A 20,695-nucleotide genomic window follows, 5' to 3' on the forward strand; every position below is an offset into this window, starting at 1 on the left:
TGTATGCGTATAATTATGTGTAATGTGTCATGATGAGATTGCACCACGTAGTTGTGGTGCATGGATGGTCCTGCTTGGTATATCTGTGATGGGGGGACCATATGTATTCAGAGGTGATCATGCTTGGTATACTCGCGATGGGTGATCACTGCCTACACAATGAGTTTATGCCTATGGTCCTGCTTGGTATATCCGCGATGAGGGACCATACGCATTCTAGAGGTGAAGAGGATTAGTTGTACATGATACATTTTTAGGCGATCATATTTGGTTTGGTTCCGTTGAATGGTCCGGAACCCGAGGTTGTTGAATTTCGTGGAGTGGCCTAAAATCCCATTGTTTGGAGAAGTAGGCTTGGCCTAATTGTGTCACTCTAGCCTTAGTTATATATATATATATATATATATATATATATATATATATATATATATATTTGTGTCAATGGTTTCGAGAGTCTTGTGAATTGAGTTAGAAAAGATGTTAGATGTCTGAGTGACTCCTTCGGGATTTTCTATGATTCGATTATGATTTCATAAGTTATGAATTTAGAAGATATGGGAATGATTGTTATTACTTTGATCAAATTAATTAATAAATACGGCTAGAGAATGGTTTTGTGTTTCGTCGGCTCTTAAATATGATGTGTGTTGTGAATTGCGATATCATGATGAGACATAATGATTTATATGTTGGATGGGAGAGAAATCATGTTTTCATGGGGATTGGTTATGTAGCCTGAGTACAGGAATTACATGTTGTCAGGTTATAATAAATGATTGAGGAATGCTATGCTTTTCTGCTTGAACTTAGTGGAATAAACGTCTGATTTTGTGATAAGTGAACTACGAATGACTTGATCCCTATTAAGGGTACGTAGGCAGTCTAACGATGAGATTAGATGCAGCCATAAGGTAAACGAAAAATTTCTTTGCAAATTGATTCTCGAATTATGATTTGCCATATCCCGGAGATGGGGTATGTGAGATATACGAATATTTGGTGATGTCACATGTCGACCCTGGACGTATGTCAGGATCGGGGCGTGACAATCATTCCATTAAGTAACTGTATAATGGAAAAAGAAAATTCTTAGACTCTTAATGTTGCAACCCGTCCTGAATTTTAATATATTAAATTTTTGTAAAATGTGAAATGACCAAAATGTCAATAAAAGGGTAAATGTTGACTTTTGTTGTAACAACCCGTTCATGAAGTATAGTATTTTAAATTCTCAATGTGAAAAATTACCCTAGTGGTATGTGTGTATTTGTGTTGACTTCGTAGTCGGAACATGTATAGTTGAACAAGAATTAGAATTAGAATGAGAAAGTTACGAAACACTAAGTCAAGGATATTTTAATAATTTTAAGAATAAAGGGTAAGTTTAATAATAATAGACAGAATATATATAAATAAATAGATAATAAATAAAAGAAAGAAGGGAAAAAGGGAGGAGGAATTGAGAAGGGGGGAAGTCGGTGGAGAAAGAATAAAACGGGGGGAGGAAGGGAGGGGAGGAATCCCCACAAATGGAAAAGGATCCTCTGATCCTTTTTTCCTAATCTACATATCAAGGAATCCGTACCATTAAAATTTGATCAAACGGCAACAAATAGAGGTTTACTTTAAAAATTATAATAACTTCAACCGTTGGATCAATTTTTAATGACATGAATTTTTTAATTTCATGGATTAAGAGGAATAGATCTGGAAAGGATTCATTTCCCCACAAATATCTCTATATCATTTGTCATGCTCTCTCTCTCTCTCCCCCCCTTTTTACGTTTCTTTCTCTCCAAAATCATGAGGTATGCAATTCTTCAATTCTCTTTTTTTTTCATCTCTCTCTCTCTCTCTCTCAGATTATGATGAATTTTGTTATTTCTTTTAGATTTTCAGTATACTTATCATTTGTTTGCATAATTCACTTAATGCTGATAATTTCAACTATCTGAGTTGGTAATCATTCTATTTTTCTTTTGTTGTTTTCTTTCTTGGATGTGAGTATTTAGAAATTAATTGTTTGTTTCAATTGTTCGTTCCAATTATGCTCAGTAAGTTCGAGAGTTTTTTACCATTTACATGAAGAAGATATATATCATATATTCATATGATCATCCTGTGTAAACCCAATAATTGATCGATTGCTCTGACAAAGTAATGTCAAGAAAAATATGGTGAAGTGCAATCAATTTTCGCATGGTTCATTAATAATTAATTATCTCCATGACTAACAAAAGTATATTAGAGTTAGAATTTAATGTTATTACAGCTTGGCGGCATTACTTTTGATAACTCGAAGAAAACCACCAAAAAAAAAAGGAAGAGATTAGTAACTTGACGAAAAAGGAAAGTATTATTGGCACTTCAAAAATTTCATTCTACACTCCTCACAAGTGTATTTTTCTTTCTTAATATAGAAAATTTAGAGTATAGAATGAGATTTTTGGAGTGCCAATAACAATTTCCGACGAAAAATCATAATTAAGGTAAAGATTAATAGTTTGATTAAAAGTAGTGTATTTAGCACTTTGAAAATGTCTTTTGCACTCCAACCTAGTGTATATAATAAAAATATGTACGCAAGTGAATGTGGGTTTCAGATATCGCATTTGGAAATTTCTGAGTCCCGTTTTCAGTAATTTTAGTAGTAATCGATTAGGTTGCTAAATAAGGGTTGTGGAATTTTGGCTGTGAATGAATAGAATTGGCTGGTGGATATCGGTAATTGTGGTTTCTTATCGGAAAGACAAAATTAAATTAAATAGTGAATTACAAATGGTTTCTTATTGAAGGCAAGGCATGTTAGATGTACAAGTTGACACATCTCGACCCGGAACGTTCACCTGAACTCCGAATCGAGCTATGTTGGCTGACACCGGGAAGATGACGAAGTCATAAGGTGTAGTGATGTGAAAATGTGAATAAATTTAAATCTAAAAGTGCTTAAATATAAGAGTGTGCGGTGAGCAGAAATGAACCCATTTCACTCGTGATGTTAGAGCATAAGTAAAGTACAATAAGATAGAATAAGGATTATACCCTTAAAGGTAGCCACCTATACTGAGATTTGCAAGAATCCTTGTCGATAGGGTAGCTTAGCTGCTAAAACCTGGAGGGGCGAAAAACAAGGGTGAGTGGGCTTGAAAATTTTGTTTTATAAAAACCTTTCTGAAAACATTGTAACCCCTCGCCGTAAAATAAGTATAGTTTCCAGAAAATCATCCTACATATAAGTACGAAATCAAATGCATCCCAATAGTAAATCTAGAAGTATGCCACAACACGGTATCTCATCAGCAATATAAATATAATCATGTGATCAAAAATCTATACTAGCACGCAAGTCGGAGTCACCTAATGTGACCTGTACGACAGGATTAGGTGTAATAATATACGCTCTAGTGTTACAATCACGTGAAGACTAGCGCTAAGCGAATCACCTACGAGTCGGAATCGCCTAACGTGACTTATACGACAAGACCTGGCCCGAGGCGAGCATGGAGTGCGAGGTGAACATCACGTGAAGGACTAGCCCTGGTCCGGGGCGAGCATTAACACCGGTGCAGCAATGATGAGTAAACTATATGAAAATATGCATGCCATAACTAAAACATTCCAAACAACATAAAAAACTCACCTATACTTACTTGTGTGTCCCGTAGAATTATTTAGCATTTCACAACAACAAAATATTTATGAGCAGGTAAAATGCATATGAATATGCCATGATCAAGTATAAATCTCAACCACCATGGCAATATTTTAAATTCAAGTAAAACGTGGCATAACATGCATAAATCAATTCAAAAGTATTTGTAGAAACTATCAATCATATATATTTACACACACACACACACACACACACACACTAAAAAAAGGAAAATATCCTTTCACCTGGAGTCCGTGCTATAACTCCCTAGCACGAATATCGAGATGTCTCGAACGATCGGCGCCTAAAACAATTATCAAAGCACATCTCAGAATTCTTATCAATAGAATATGTAACTTACATAAAATACATCACCAATGATGTTCTAGAATGATTTGAAACCCATTGATCAAAAGTCAACCGTCGGTCAAAGGTCGACGGTAGGGTCCTCAACCCTACGTAACTCGATCCGAAAGATTCGTACCTCAGATTTCCAATCCGTAACTTCTCAAGAGTTTCAATAAGCTCTTAGAACAACATTCTCAAGTTTCGGAACGATCCAACGGTCGAATCTCCGCCAATCACAATTCAAGTGGTGGTCAATATTTTATTTTACGAATTTACGAATCCAATTTAGGAAGATTTGTACGTCGGATTCTTGATCTGTAAGTTCCCAAGGTCTTCAAATATTATGAATAATAACCTACTAAAGTTAGGTGATGATCCAACGGTCAGATCGTCAATTCAAATAATGACCAAGTGGCGGACCTTAGCGAAATTGTACCCAAACAATGGAATTTCGTTAATCGGACTTCACATATGGAATCAGGGCATCCAAATTAGCCTAGGATGGGCAGGTGCGATCTCGACGCGCTCGCCGCCGCACGTGGTGGTCGGCCACCCCGAATCGCCAGAAAATTCAACGATTCTAAAAATTACTAAATTTCACAGGAATGAAGATGTCAACGAGTAGAGCAAGTTTTATACATGTGACCAAGTCCAATTTGGACAGGAAAGGCCCCAAATCGGCTCGCACCCGTCGGAAACCCTAGAATGGGTGAACTTCGATTCTCATTCCTCGGTGTTCCGACGCCCCTGCAACTTGTTGGGTCTTGTTCTTGGGTGGAAATGGTAGAGGGAAAATGGTGGAAGAAGTTGCAGGTGAAGGATGGATGTAAAACGCCTGAAAAATGGTGTGCACGAGTTGACGATATGGGGAGGGATGCTTCTCTCTCCTAATTGGCTGCTAACTTCTCACACTTGATTGGTCCTTCCATTTTCCCTTAAATTTCTGATTGGTCACTTAACAATCTAATTGGGCCTCTTTCCCACAAGATGGGAGTTCAATTTATTTAACTAAACTTTAAATAACAAATTTCAAACGTTCGTAACTATACCATTATAATCCGGACCCACGAACAGCTTCCGCCTATTTGCTTGTAGTAACGAGTACTATGAGGATATGCTAAAAGAATGAGTCATACATCTTTCTAATCGATGGTCAACGAAAGTCAAAATCTTTGGCTCTTGGGGTATTTTCGTAAAATCACTATTTTAAAATTTACAAAATTGTAAAAGTAGGGACGAGTTGTCACACACATACTAGTGACGCCACGTGTCGATCCTGGACATATTTTGGGATTGGGTGTGACACTTAATCCTTGAGTAGACTATATTAATATGACTAATAACTAATTAAACCCAAATTCAATTAATCAATACCAATCATACAAATTATTCAATAAAAAAAAAATTCAATTCAACTAATTAATATGAATAATTGTATACATTATTCAATAATTCAATTAATCAATCAATAACCAAGAATTCAATTTTGGTCCTAGACAATAATTTCATTCATCAATAATCATAGATTCATACCAATAATCAATAATCAATAACCAATAACCATATTAATGTGTTACCCTTTGATTCTATACTAATTGAACAAAAATTCGTATTAAATGATTAATTAGGGTTTGAAATATTATAAATTTACAAAATTTAAAATTTACCTAAAATTGGGAAGGATGGCGTGGCGACTTAAATGGAAGCTGGTGTGGTGGCTGGAATAGAAGGACCAATGGATGAGGATGAGGATTCTCTTTATGAGGATCTTAAGGATTCTCACATTCTAACCATTCATCATATATTATGCGGTCAGTTTTCGTTAGATATTATTTATGTTTAATTTTATATAAAAAAATTCAAAATAAGTTTTAACCGCACGATATACAATGAACGATTAGGATGCGAGAATTCCTAGGATTCCTACCATTTGAATCCGGATGGAATCCAACGGGAATGGGTTGGGGGTATTGCTGCATCCTGCCTGGCTTTTGGTGATTGCTGGGAATTGGGGCACAAATAGAAAAGGGATATTTGTAGTGTTTGGTAAAGTGGGATAGATGTAAAACTCAACGGGATAGTGGCTAATGGGGACCAGTGGTCCCCCCTAATTTTTTTTACTGAAGCAGTAAGACGATGTCCTTTTACTCGAAATAAATGTTTGTTTTTTTTTTTTTTTTTTTTTTTTATAGAAACAAACCCTGCTGCGTGCAGGGGAAGCTGCACAGCAGCAAAGGCCAAAAAATCACCATATTTTCCAGTTTCTGGTCGAACTAGAGGGGCTTCGAAGTCTCTCTTGGGCTTGCCGACAGCTTCGCAACTGAGTGGATTAAATCTTATACTGGATTAACTGTAATAATGTTCTTCACTTTTTAATAGTGTGATCACTGAATAATATTTTACCCAATTTATTGAATGAAATCAAATATAGCTAGAAAAAGATAAGGACCACCCCTATGATTAAAACATAACAAGAAAAATATAAGAACTACCCCAAAAATTTATAAAACCAATCACAGGACCTCTCAATGTGATTCTGAATTGAGCTACTTACTCAAACTAAATGTGCAATCTTAAACAGTAATTTGTTGTAGACTTAGGTTTTGTCATAATGATTAGAGCAGTGTAGTCGTTTTTTGTACATACATTTAAATCTAGTGAGGATGAATTTAGTGTAAATGATCTCATTATTTTATTTAAAATACAAATAGCAGTAAATTTATGTGCTGCTTAATGATTGTGCATTAGAAGATTCTACACACCTACACATTGCCAAAAGTTGATTTCTTCAACTTTAATCACTACCTACTCCACCAATTGAGTATTACACTTTACCAAAATGTTTCAACATTATTGATAAGATTATATAATATATGTTTCCCTTCTTTATATAACTCATGTAATTAGCACATCTTTCAAAAGTACTCTATAGATGGAAATGCAGGAAGCAACAGAAGTTGAGGCAAGCCTAAGAGGCCAAGCAGATAAATGGAAGTACATGTTTGGTTTTGCTGATTCCATGGCCTTAAAAATGCGTTGTGGAGCTACGCATAGCCGATATCATACACTCCCATTGTCCTAGTGCTGGTGCCTCAAACTCAAAGCCTATGATCACTTTGTCCCAATTAGCCTCATGCATAGCACCCTCCCCAGCAATCACATACCTCACACGCATCATGAGACTTCTTGTCCGCCGAAATATATTCACTGTTCATCACCCATCCGATGCCGGGGAACCTATCTATGGGTTGACACACTCATCAAGATGGTTGCTATATGATGCTGAGCTGAGCCGAGCCTAGCTCCAATGCTTGTGATGGAGAATCACACTTGCCTAATGGCTCCCTGGCACTATTTCGATGCATCAAAGGAGGAGGTCCATGTGCCTTTAAGATGGCCCATGGGCTTGAGATTTGGGACTACGCGTCTCAAAATCCGGAGTTCAACAAATTATTCAATGGTGGCATGGCCTGTACGGCTAGGGTTGTGATGAAGGCAATACTCACAGGTTATGAACATGGGTTTGATAGTATAGGATCGTTAGTGGATGTAGGTGGTGGGACTGGAGGTGCAGTGGCTGAGATTGTCAAGGCCTATCCCAATTCAAGGGTTTCAATTTTGATCTGCCGCATGTCGTAGCCATGGCGCCGATGTAACATGGTGTGTCACATGTAGGTGGTGATATGTTTGAGGGCAATATTCCAAATGCTGATGCAGTTTTCATGAAGGTAAGTCACCAGAATCTTTTACATTCAAGTTATCCATTTTATTAATTTATAATAAAGAAGTTGGGGGTCATTAGCCGGTATATGATGATTGTAGCCTTGTGGGCATTGTTCTAAAATTTTCCGTCCAGCGTTGTTTAGGCATTGCATAGGCGTTAGAATGTTGTCTACCATTGCAATTAATTCTTAGATTGAAAATTAAGAAATAGTGTCTAGATCTGCTTAGGTGCCTACTTAATCCGCGAGCTCACTTAGCAGAAAATAGATAACTTTCACTTTATATTTTATTCTTTCAATAAATTATAAAAAAAACTTGTTAAATATTTGGATGAACACTCATTATATATTGTTCTTCACATTTTCAATTTGTTCTAATACTTTATAATTTATATGTTATTATATTTTGCAATTCATGTATTCCAATACAATTATGTATTTTTTTAAGTATAAGTAGACATTTATTTATATGTTGTATAATAAATGTAATTAAAATTTAAAAAAAAAACCACCTACACCCCCCTTAGATGTCTAGGTGATAGGTTCCTACTCGCCTCTTGACTAGCGCTTTTTAGAACCTTGCTTATAGGTATGAATTTTTTGCAATTTTTTTTGTCACCTCGAATGGGGAGATCTAGTAGTTTTTTTATCTGTGAAGAAACATTGTTAGTTAGACATAGTAGCAGTCTTTGTTAAAATTTGAAATGACAAGCTAATTAACTTTTGATTAATGTAGTGGGTTATGCATGATTGAAGTGACAGTGATTGCATCAAGATTTTGAAGAATTGTCAAAAAGTAATGCCAGAGAAAAGTTGGAAGATCATTATTGTTGATATAGTTCTAGAGCCAAATGGTGAAGGGATTTTGGATGACACAGGATTGGTCTTTGATTTGTTGATGATTGCACACGCGTCAGGTGGAAGGGAGAGGACTGAGAGTGACTGGAAGAAGATATTGGAAGGAGGAGGTTTCCCTCGCTACAAAGTCATCAAAATTCCAACTATAGCATCCATTGTTGAGGCCTACCCTATGTGAACTAAATTACCAGTATGATGCAAATGTTGTAGTTATTATGCAATGCCAATATAATGATGCTCAATCATGGTGACTCCAGCTGGTTTAAGCACTTCCATTAGATCCAACTTATTTGTAACCAAATCCTCAATATCCAACCCTTTTTTTTTCGCTCTAGTATTCAAGTAAATAAATATAATGAGCCAAAAAAGAGGGCAAAGCCTAACTACAACCAAAATAAGTTTACCCACACTAGCAACAGGTGCAAAAAGCTTGTAATTTTTTTATTTGAACAAACGATATTATCTACACTAAGAATGAGGGGTGGGCTTAGCCTCTCTCCACACATGATAGCGTTAATAAGTTAAATTATTAGTTGTAAGTCGTTAACGGATCTGTCATTTTAAGAAAGGGTTCAAATGTCTAGATTTGTGGTTCTGCAGTCGAGAATATGTCACATGTTTTCTCAAGCTATCATGTTGCTTTATGGATATGAAGAAATACTTATGTTCCACATCATCTTTATTGGAACCAATTTGATTCCTTCCTTAGTTGAGTGGAGGCAAATTTAAAATGCAATGATCCGCATGAGCTTGGGTTACCTTGGAATCTTGTTTTTGTTGTAGCCTTATGGTTCATATGGAAGTGGAGGTGTTGTGCTATATTTTGTCCTAATTTTATTAAACCTCCTGATCCAAAGAAATGCATATTGGAGTATTCTACTAAATGGCTCAAAGTTAATGTTAGCATCTCTAGTAAACACAACTGAGTGCAGGTTCTCTTGGCTTGGATTCCTCCTCCATCTGGGACTTTTAAGTTAAATGTGGATGGTGCTAGGCTCGGTTCTAGTGGGGTATTGGAAGTGGAGGACTAATTAGAGACTAGCACGATAACTGGATCACTGGCTTTATTGCTAAAAACGTAGTTGGGGAAGTTCTCCTTGCTGAGCTTTGGGTTTTGTTTTATGGATTGAAGATAGCTAGCTAAAGTTATAAATTTCCCTCATCTTATTGTGGGGGCTGATTCTGCTTTGGTGGTCTCTCTCCTTCATGGTTCACCTAGCCTTATAAATCTTCCTCTTTATGGTCTTGTCTTGAAGTGTAGAAGTTTGATTATAGAGAATTGGAGTTGTAATGTGCAACATGTTCATATAAAGCGTAATTTTGTAGTTGACGGGTTAGCCAAATTGGGCTTAAATAGCGAGATGGAGTTTCAAGAGCTTGTGGAGCCTCCTTCTTGTTTAGTTCAAACTCTTTCGGATGATTGCTCTGGAGTTGCTATAGCTAGATTAGTTGTTTCTTAGTGTTTTCTTTTTCTTCTTCCATGTTACCGGGAAAAAAAAAATAAAAGGTTTCAAATGAATAAATTTCTTTTTGAGTAATCCATCTCCTATTTTCAAATTGGTTACAATTCTTTGACAACTTGATGGAAAAAATTAAATGTGTATTACAAGTTGTTTCCCTCTTTTCGGCAAATATTTAGTTTTAGTTCTAACGTGGAGTACATTAATAAATAATAGGCTTTTTAGCTAAAATAGTCCCTGATATTTGAAATAAATAGAATTGGTCTTTAAGTTTGTCCACAATTAATTATTTTGGTCATTCCATGAAAAATCTCCATAAAATAAGGGTAAAATGACAATAATATCCTCAATTTTTGTCAAATCATTTTTACCTATTGTTTATTAAATTGAGGTTAATTTTATCATCCTTATTTAACATAATTTTTCGCCCAAGGACTAAAATGATTGTTTGTGGACAAACTCAGAGACCAATTCTATTGATTTCAAATCTCAAGGACCAAAGTAAGGAGTTATGCCAATCTCAGGAACCATTTTGGCTAAAAAGCCTAAATAATAATGATATGTAGTGAACACATAAAATATTAACAAATCATGTGACAGTGAATTGCATTAATTACATTGAGAAAGAATCAAAGAACAATGAGGAATGGAGGAGAATGAAGAATTAGGGAGAGAAACAACTGAAGAGAGAAAGAGTAAACTATATGAATTGTATTTCAGAGTTAATGAATTGGATCCTTACAATTATAGAGATTTTATGCACACATAGATCTAGTTTAAAGCTTCCTTCTTACACTTCTAACAAACTAACTTCTTAACAACTTAACAGTTTTAGTATGACATGACAGCCTCACTAACTAAACCAGTGCTAAGTTGTCATTTATTGATACTCAACAAATTGATGATATAATCTTGCTTAATTATAGTACAACCATGTCTAATGATTTTTTTTATTGCAAATGTAAAATTATTATTTAGGTACAAACAGTGTTATTCACACCCTTATTTTTACCTTCCATATACTCTTGTTAATTTTTTGTCATTGATCATCTTCAAAAGCGGCCAAAACTATTAAAGAAGAAAGTAAACCTCATTACCAGTTATTTAGATACAAAGAAGAGGCCAAACCTATTGAAAAAAAGTGTTGGAAATGTGCCCTAAAGCCAATCATATGATGATACTTTACGAACATTTCACATGTTAAACTAATCTAGTTTAATATTAAGGGCAAAAATTATTGTTTAAAGCCGTCTCATATAAATATTATATGCTTAAACGATAAGTTCAAGAAATATGTAATTGGGAGAATGTGATCTAAAGAAGTTAGATTCATGAGACCATTCTCTTCCGTATACATATCCTAAACGTTCTTAATCATAGGATTGCCAATTGGGCATTGACAATCCGTTAAGATCAATACGTGATATGCCTTCTCTTAGGGATAGTGACTGGTCTCGAGTCATTGGTGTGATTGACACCAAGACAAGCATGTAGGTGCTTAATAGAGAATGAGTCCACTGAACATGATCAACAAGGAGTTCTCATACTCATGTCACATGAGAACTCATGGTTGAGATAATGCAAAGTAGTCCTTTGACCTGAGGCATCATAGTTATCTTGTGGTTAGGTCCTTGATCTTTGACTATGTCAAAGTCACTCCATCAAAGGGCGTCCACGGCATAGCTGGGGTTAAGCCACTTAGCCATGGAGGCAAGTGAATGCACAACAAGGGATCTCTAACCTTCAAATCGTTTGAGGGAGAATACTCTATGATATGATTAAGAATCTCTGGCCAGAGTATGAATGAGATTTAGGAAGTCATTTCAAATCACATTCAAGGTAATCATATAAGTAAAAGAATCACATTGGATAGTAGACATGAATAAACTATCAAACCAAACAATGTGGTCAAGAGTATTGTATTAGAGAAAGACCGTATTGCATTGTAATCCTAAACTTAATAGGTTCTTTACCTTTTCTGATTAGCTTGGGTAGCCATGATATACTGCTAGGTGTCACTCATAGTTTGTGGAAGCCCTAAATGTGTATAATCACTAAAGGGAGAATTGAAAGTATGTTTCAATTCATAATCGATTTGAAGAGTTCTAATTGCCCACTGCCTCGCTAAAAGGAATCTAATGGATCATACACCGTGTAAGGTAGAAATTGAAGAAACAACGGAGATGAGTAAGGATAATTAAATGGTTTAATTATTTATGGCTAGGATTAATTAATATGTTAATTAATCAAATGAATCAGTTCGTATTAGACCTTGGGTTAGTTTTGGGCCTCAAGGTCCAATGGGATTTGAATGTCAAGTCCAATAACTCAAGTTGTATGACAACTTGAAAACATAAAGGGCTTGAAAGCCCAATAAACCCATCAAGGCCGGCCATAAGAGTGAGGGGTAGTAAACTTGGCTTAATTGCAAGTTTGCCACTCAAATGTGAGGTGGTATAAATGCATCCTTATAGCCATTTCATCATTAGGGTTTTCTTTAAGGAAATTGGAGAGAACACAAGCTCGCCTTTTTCTCTCTAAGAGGCCGGCCACCCTAGAGGAAAATAGCTAGCAATCTTTCTTCTTCTAGGTCACTCATCTTTTCCTCAATGCTTTTCTTGGTGTGGAGACCTAGAGGTTCCCTATTTTGGGAACTTGGAGAATCCATTCCTTCATCCATCCAATAAGTCATGGAGTCAAGAAGCAAAGCTCCTCCATCCACATCCATGGAGTCAAGGAGCAAGAAGGAAAGAATGCTCTCACATGGGTGAATATCCTTTGCTAAGCAAAGAGGTGCTTCAAAGGTATAAAAGTTTCTCAACTCTTTTCTTTAAGATTTGAGTTGAGTCTTGGTTCACCACAATTACTAGGCCTTGAATTTCATGAGTGAAGTTTTGTTTTTGAGTGCATGATTCCACCGTTTAATTGTTAATTGCATGCATAGATGTTGCTCAAATGAACAAGTTTTCACAAATATTTCCTTCAAAAAGAAAGTAAACCTTCATTACCAGTGATTTAGGTACATGACAAGACTAAAGAAGAGCCCAAACCTATAAGAAGGTAAACCTTCATTACGAGTTATTTAGGTACCTGATAAGACTAAAGAAGAAATTAGAAATATTGAAGAAAGAAGGTAAACCTTTATTACCAGTTATTTAGGTACATGACAAGACTAAAAAGAGGCCAAACCTATTGAAGAAATAGGTAAACCTTCATTACCAGTTATTTAGGTACATGACAAGACTAAAGAAGAGGTCAAACCTATTGAAGAATGAAGGTTGTTGATGTACCAAATTGGGTTGACTTTAGAACAACTTAAAGTGCCAAGGTGTGACTTTTCACAATGTTGCTTTAGTTATCCAGTGAAGATAATATGTAAAATGATAAGAGATAAGGGGAGCAAACACAAGATGTGTGTGGTTCTCCCTAAGTTAAGCTATGTCCACGAGGGTAGATGAGTTCTCATTAGTAATGTAGAGTTGACATGATGCAAAAGTTTAAGTATAATCAATATCATAAGTGAGTTCTAATAATTGCTTAAGTAGAATAATGTCATCAGGGATCAATTGCAGGTGAATGATCTCTTTTTATAGTAGAGGTGAGTCTCTCGTTATCATCCGTAGTCGATGTGGGACTCTAGGAGCTTTATTCAGGTGTTGACATGTGTCACTTGTGTTTGGTTTCTTGATTGAAGAGGAACTTATGTGCTTCGGCAAGGGTGTCTCTGCACGAATCCTTTAGTAGGTCTTCGAAGGTATTTCGTTGACCAGTACTCGATAGATTCAGAATTAGTGAAGTAGGGTAAAAAAAAAAAAAAAAAAAGGGAAGGGATGAACATTCATCACCAGTTATTTAGGTACATTACATGACTAAAGTTTGAGTACGAATTTACAAAGATACACAGAAATTGGGTTACGTTGTGTTTCGTTTATCTTAGGTTTTATCATTTCGATTTCTGACCATAAAACGATAAATTATAAGCATGTCAGTTCATGCTGGTTATAACACAAAGCCTTTCTTGATCAAGTAGAACTAAAAAAAAAGGAAAACTTAGAACTGAAAAGAAGGAAAACATGGTTGAGAGTATGAATTTCACTTAGAGAAAGAAGATATGCATTTATAAAGAGTTAAACTACTTCTCATATTAACAATTAGTTTATCGTAGAAACTCAACTTCCTTAATTTATTAGCATATCTTGGCCTATGTGTGAAGCCCAAATGCCACAATCTAATTTTTATTGTCCACATGTTAGGCTTGAAAATCTATCACATGTGAGATCGTGTTGAGAATATAAATGTTGTTCGGGAAAAAAAATAGACCTTGCATGTGCTTATAAGAAGTTGGATTACTCCTCATACTGCCAATTAGTGTTATAATAAAACCTTAATTTTCTTTCGAACCCTGAGATGATGTAAGGCATACTTCTTATCGGTTAGTTTTTATTTACTCGTGATTAGGCATTAACATAAATTTATTGTTTCTTTTTTTTTTCGGGTACATGATTAGGCTCTAGCACAAATTTCCCTTGGATTCAAGCTAATTATGAGGATCTGCATGATTCAGCTAGATAAACATAAGGACAACGCTATTTGTATACATACAAAACCGAGGTAATTAGCTACATGATTGTATACATACAAAACTGAGGTAATTAGCCAAAAGCACTAGTGGAGCAAGGCTGTGTGCAGATGCTATTACACACATGCATGAGATGACAATTCTTTTGTGTTTCAGTGGATAATGCACAATTGGAATGATGAGCAATGCATTAAAATTCTGAAGAACTGCTGCAAAGCTATCCCTGAGAAAACTGGAAAGATCATTATAGTTGATGGGGTTCTACAGCCAGATGGTGGTGGACTACAGGATTCTTTCGTTCAAAGGTATGACCTAACGATGATGGTTCAAACTTCAAGCGGGAAGGAGAGAAGTGAAGTTGAATGGAAGGAACTGCTGAGGGCAGGAGGACTTTCTCGCTACAAGATCATCAAAATCCCAAGTGTCCTGTCAATCATAGAAGCTTACCCGGAATGAACTGCATCGGTTTTGTTTTGCTAATTCTATCATGTATCTCAATATATAATAAAGCGATTAAAAATGCTTAGCATGCAATAAGAAATTTGGCTTTACAATTATATTGTTTGAATATAGTGGAATACTCAAAAGAAACTCTGAAGTTTTCAGTGCGCAAAGTTTGATCAACTCTTTTTTGTGTGTATTGATCATTGGTAGGGGTGGACATCTGGTGATTCGGCTCAACCCGCCAATCAGTTCATTAGGCTCGGGTAGGCATTTATCAAGGGTTTGAATATGATGGGTTCAACCCACTAACCTGCAGGCTAAAAGCCTTACCAAGCCTCCCCGAATTGGATGATTTATGGGATAAAATAGTCCACACAGCAAATATAAGAATACGATGTTCACCTATGACTATCGTAGACATTATTCTGTGGATTACAAAATCAAAAGCCATCTTTTGGAAACCAATATTTAATTATATAGTAGCTCAACAATTTTCGGTAAAGCGCGTATGTGAAACTACGATACAAGAGAATAAAAACGAAACAAAAAATAACAGTTCTATATTCCACATGGAGAACCAGGAAGGTACAAGTTGTGATTAACTACTCACCTAAAGTTATTAGAGTGTCCTACTAACCTAAGTAATTTAAGACGTGTTTAATGTGACCTCATATATTAAACTATGAAGAAAATTAGAACACATGCATTTACCCAGTTAACTTAGACTCCATTACACAATCAATCACTTTAATGTACGTTTTAGTTATACAAGGCTTGGTAGGAAGGTATGAGATACATTATACATATAACGAATGAAATTTGATACAGCAAATAGATGGAATTTCTCAACTTAATGGTTGTAGTTTCTAGCTCATGCGCTCTTGATATCCGAGGTCCTTAATTTGTAGCTAAAAAAATTAATTAATAGGTGATAATATCCCACTTATAGCAAATTGCACTCAAATTCTTACAAAAACAAAGCAACTTATTCAGAAGGAAAGCATTTGTTCATTGTCATACTTATTTTTTTATATAAATGCTTATGTCGTCATTTTATTAATCTAAATTACAAATTTAGATATGAATTTACTGAATTAATAGTCTAAATTTACAGTCTGACAACTTTAACATAAAAGCATTTTCCTTAAAATTTATCCAAATGATAAGGCCAGCTAGGAAATGGTTTAGATTTAGCTATATTAAGATTTTGATGACATCCAATGTATCAAAAACATTTATGAATTTCTTTTATTAGAAAAATCAGAAGAAGAAGAAGAAAGAAGAAGAAATTACCTTAGCATGGCATGTGGCAAGCTATTATTAATGTCTAAGTGGATTATCAGATTGAGTGAATTATATCAAGTGCAATACAGCAAATCCATCCATGATCAATGTCTCTAGACCCACAAAACCCAATGGCTGGTGCAATTTTGGTGTTTGTTGGTAGTTGGACTCCAAAAGTCCTTGTTATTTATATCAGTTCGTACACAACATGTTACAATATGTGGTTAGTAGTTGCACTTTTGAGATCAAAACGACATGATGTTTCTATCTCTATAGATAAAATAGGGAAATTTGGGTTTTCCCCACTTTGCAACCAAAGCCATAAGTGGATCACATAGTCGGTTGCACTCAAAAAGGAGCTTACAGATTTGTCAATGGGATTGTCTTAGAAACCACTAACATTCTACAAGTGCAGTAATGAATGACATGGGCAAGAGATAAGTAATTGAGCACTAATGGGATTCAAAAACACTCAAACCCTGGAATAAATTTTTATCCTTCTAGAGTGAGTTCTTCCCCATTTTGAATGTTCAAAACCAATCTATAGAGTCAATACCTAACACTCACATATTTTAACTGTAGATTGGTTATAAAATTATGTGCGCACTAGGTTTATCAAAACTAAAGATGATTTTTTAAATCGCCGGCAAAAGGACACCACCATGGACAAAAACTTTACACATCTTATTTTGTTTGCACAAGGACGTCATCGGGGTGATTTACATGTGCCGTGTAAGTTCTTGTCGCTTTTTAGAGAGAGTGATAGACTTTCAGTATGCCAACATTCCTTTCACACAGTAGGCTAGTTAGAATGTTTTGGTCTCAATCCAATAAGCAATAGCTACCACTTTACACTATACTATTAATTAGTAAGGATGCGTAGTAACGTTCAAAGATCATTCTTTAGCCTTTAGACTCGCTTCAGCAACTTCGCCCTTTAAGTGACAGGGGGGGTGGTAAGGAGTAGTATAAGAGTGGTCATCAACATGCCTCTCCTTATTCATTCTATAGGGCGGGCCTGCGGACCAACAATTCAGCAAAAGGGCTTAAAAGCTCATTTATCAAACCTTCCCCTTTGAATAATAATAAGGTAAGCTCGCACCATTCTCATTTCTAGTCCCATGTATATATTAAAAGTAGAAAAGAAAATGTGAAGATTCTGTGTATGGGTAAATACACTTAAACTAAATGCCACTTGTACATAAAGTTAGCATATGAAAATTTCATCCAACACATACCTAATAGTTCACACCTATTGTACCGAAAATTGCTTTTGACAAAACCCCTTTTTTTTCTTTTTTTTTTTCACTCGAAGCCCAAACAAAGTCTTGAAATATTAGTCAAATGTCTTACATGTAGACCTGGCAAACGGGTCGTGTCTGTCATGTTCGTGTCGTTTTCGTGTAACACCTGTTATCTTAACGGGTCGTGTCGTGTCACACCCGTTATCTTAACGGGTCCTTAACAGGTCGTGTCACTTTACCCAACGGGTAAAGTGACCCGACCCGTTATGACCCGTTAAGAAAAAAATATATTTTTTTTAAAATTTGCACATACCACACATTGCGACATAAATATTACTTGAAAACATTAAAACATTTCTCGTTCAAGTACTATATCTACACTCGAAAATGAAAGCCTAATAAAAAAAATAATACATACACTACTAATCTATTACAAATATTAAATGTGCAAGGATAAAGAGTTTTTGTTTTTAAGATTGACTAACACTTAGAGTTTATTTATACTTTTATTAAGTATAACATAAGATTTTGTGGTATCCACTTGTGTAAATATTTTAAATTGAAGATCGAATTCATTCATTGTATTCATATAGGGTCAAGGAGTGTAGTTATAAAAAATCATCAAAATCGGAGTTAAAATAACCGTTAAATCGTGATTTTTCGTTTATAACCGTTGAAAAGCTTTGTCCCGTTACTTGATCTCTGAATGTTTTTTTTTGTGATTTTTTGCTGATGTGATCTCCAAGCATATACAAACAATTTTGACGGTTTGGATCGTTGAAATTAGTTTTGGAGAATTCGTAAAACGATAGATTGACTAACACTTAGAGTTTATTTATACTTTTATTAAGTATAACATAAGATTTTGTGGTATCCACTTGTGTAAATATTTTAAATTGAAGATCGAATTCATTCATTGTATTCATATAGGGTCAAGGAGTGTAGTTATAAAAAATCATCAAAATCGAAGTTAAAATAACCGTTAAATCGTGATTTTTCGTTTATAACCGTTGAAAAGCTTTGTCCCGTTACTTGATCTCTGAATGTTTTTTTTTTGTGATTTTTTGCTGATGTGATCTCCAAGCATATACAAACAATTTTGACGGTTTGGATCGTTGAAATTAGTTTTGGAGAATTCGTAAAACGATAGATTGACTAACGCTTAGAGTTTATTTATACTTTTATTAAGTATAACATAAGATTTTGTGGTATCCACTTGTGTAAATATTTTAAATTGAAGATCGAATTCATTCATTGTATTCATATAGGGTCAAGGAGTGTAGTTATAAAAAATCATCAAAATCGGAGTTAAAATAACCGTTAAATCGTGATTTTTCGTTTATAACCGTTGAAAAGCTTTGTCCCGTTACTTGATCTCTGAATGTTTTTTTTTTGTGATTTTTTGCTGATGTGATCTCCAAGCATATACAAACAATTTTGACGGTTTGGATCGTTGAAATTAGTTTTGGAGAATTCGTAAAACGATAGATTGACTAACACTTAGAGTTTATTTACACTTTTATTAAGTATAACATAAGATTTTGTGGTATCCACTTGTGTAAATATTTTAAATTGAAGATCGAATTCATTCATTGTATTCATATAGGGTCAAGGAGTGTAGTTATAAAAAATCATCAAAATCGGAGTTAAAATAACCGTTAAATCGTGATTTTTCGTTTATAACCGTTGAAAAGCTTTGTCCCGTTACTTGATCTCTGAATGTTTTTTTTTTGTGATTTTTTGCTGATGTGATCTCCAAGCATATACAAACAATTTTGACGGTTTGGATCGTTGAAATTAGTTTTGGAGAATTCGTAAAACGATAGATTGACTAACGCTTAGAGTTTATTTATACTTTTATTAAGTATAACAAAAGATTTTGTGGTATCCACTTGTGTAAATATTTTAAATTGAAGATCGAATTCATTCATTGTATTCATATAGGGTCAAGGAGTGTAGTTATAAAAAATCATCAAAATCGGAGTTAAAATAACCGTTAAATCGTGATTTTTCGTTTATAACCGTTGAAAAGCTTTGTCCCGTTACTTGATCTCTGAATGTTTTTTTTTTGTGATTTTTTGCTGATGTGATCTCCAAGCATATACAAACAATTTTGACGGTTTGGATCGTTGAAATTAGTTTTGGAGAATTCGTAAAACGATAGATTGACTAACACTTAGAGTTTATTTATACTTTTATTAAGTATAACATAAGATTTTGTGGTATCCACTTGTGTAAATATTTTAAATTGAAGATCGAATTCATTCATTGTATTCATATAGGGTCAAGGAGTGTAGTTATAAAAAATCATCAAAATCGAAGTTAAAATAACCGTTAAATCGTGATTTTTCGTTTATAACCGTTGAAAAGCTTTGTCCCGTTACTTGATCTCTGAATGTTTTTTTTTTGTGATTTTTTGCTGATGTGATCTCCAAGCATATACAAACAATTTTGACGGTTTGGATCGTTGAAATTAGTTTTGGAGAATTCGTAAAACGATAGATTGACTAACGCTTAGAGTTTATTTATACTTTTATTAAGTATAACATAAGATTTTGTGGTATCCACTTGTGTAAATATTTTAAATTGAAGATCGAATTCATTCATTGTATTCATATAGGGTCAAGGAGTGTAGTTATAAAAAATCATCAAAATCGGAGTTAAAATAACCGTTAAATCGTGATTTTTCGTTTATAACCGTTGAAAAGCTTTGTCCCGTTACTTGATCTCTGAATGTTTTTTTTTTGTGATTTTTTGCTGATGTGATCTCCAAGCATATACAAACAATTTTGACGGTTTGGATCGTTGAAATTAGTTTTGGAGAATTCGTAAAACGATAGATTGACTAACACTTAGAGTTTATTTATACTTTTATTAAGTATAACATAAGATTTTGTGGTATCCACTTGTGTAAATATTTTAAATTGAAGATCGAATTCATTCATTGTATTCATATAGGGTCAAGGAGTGTAGTTATAAAAAATCATCAAAATCGGAGTTAAAATAACCGTTAAATCGTGATTTTTCGTTTATAACCGTTGAAAAGCTTTGTCCCGTTACTTGATCTCTGAATGTTTTTTTTTTGTGTTTTTTTGCTGATGTGA

General features: G+C 34.7%; 1 pseudogene across 1 annotated transcript; it reads left to right on the plus strand.

The window, feature by feature from the left end:
* The first annotated feature begins 6,905 nt into the window (after positions 1–6,905).
* LOC137709453 (xanthohumol 4-O-methyltransferase-like) lies at positions 6,906–8,831 on the plus strand (annotated as a pseudogene). The gene is made up of 2 exons (XR_015958291.1): positions 6,906–7,728; positions 8,459–8,831. The product of XR_015958291.1 is annotated as a xanthohumol 4-O-methyltransferase-like (transcript).
* The last annotated feature ends 11,864 nt before the right edge of the window (positions 8,832–20,695 follow it).

This window comes from Pyrus communis, chromosome 17, assembly GCF_041283825.1.
Source record: "Pyrus communis isolate YQ-2024b chromosome 17, ASM4128382v1, whole genome shotgun sequence".
NCBI classification, from domain to species: domain Eukaryota; kingdom Viridiplantae; phylum Streptophyta; class Magnoliopsida; order Rosales; family Rosaceae; genus Pyrus; species Pyrus communis.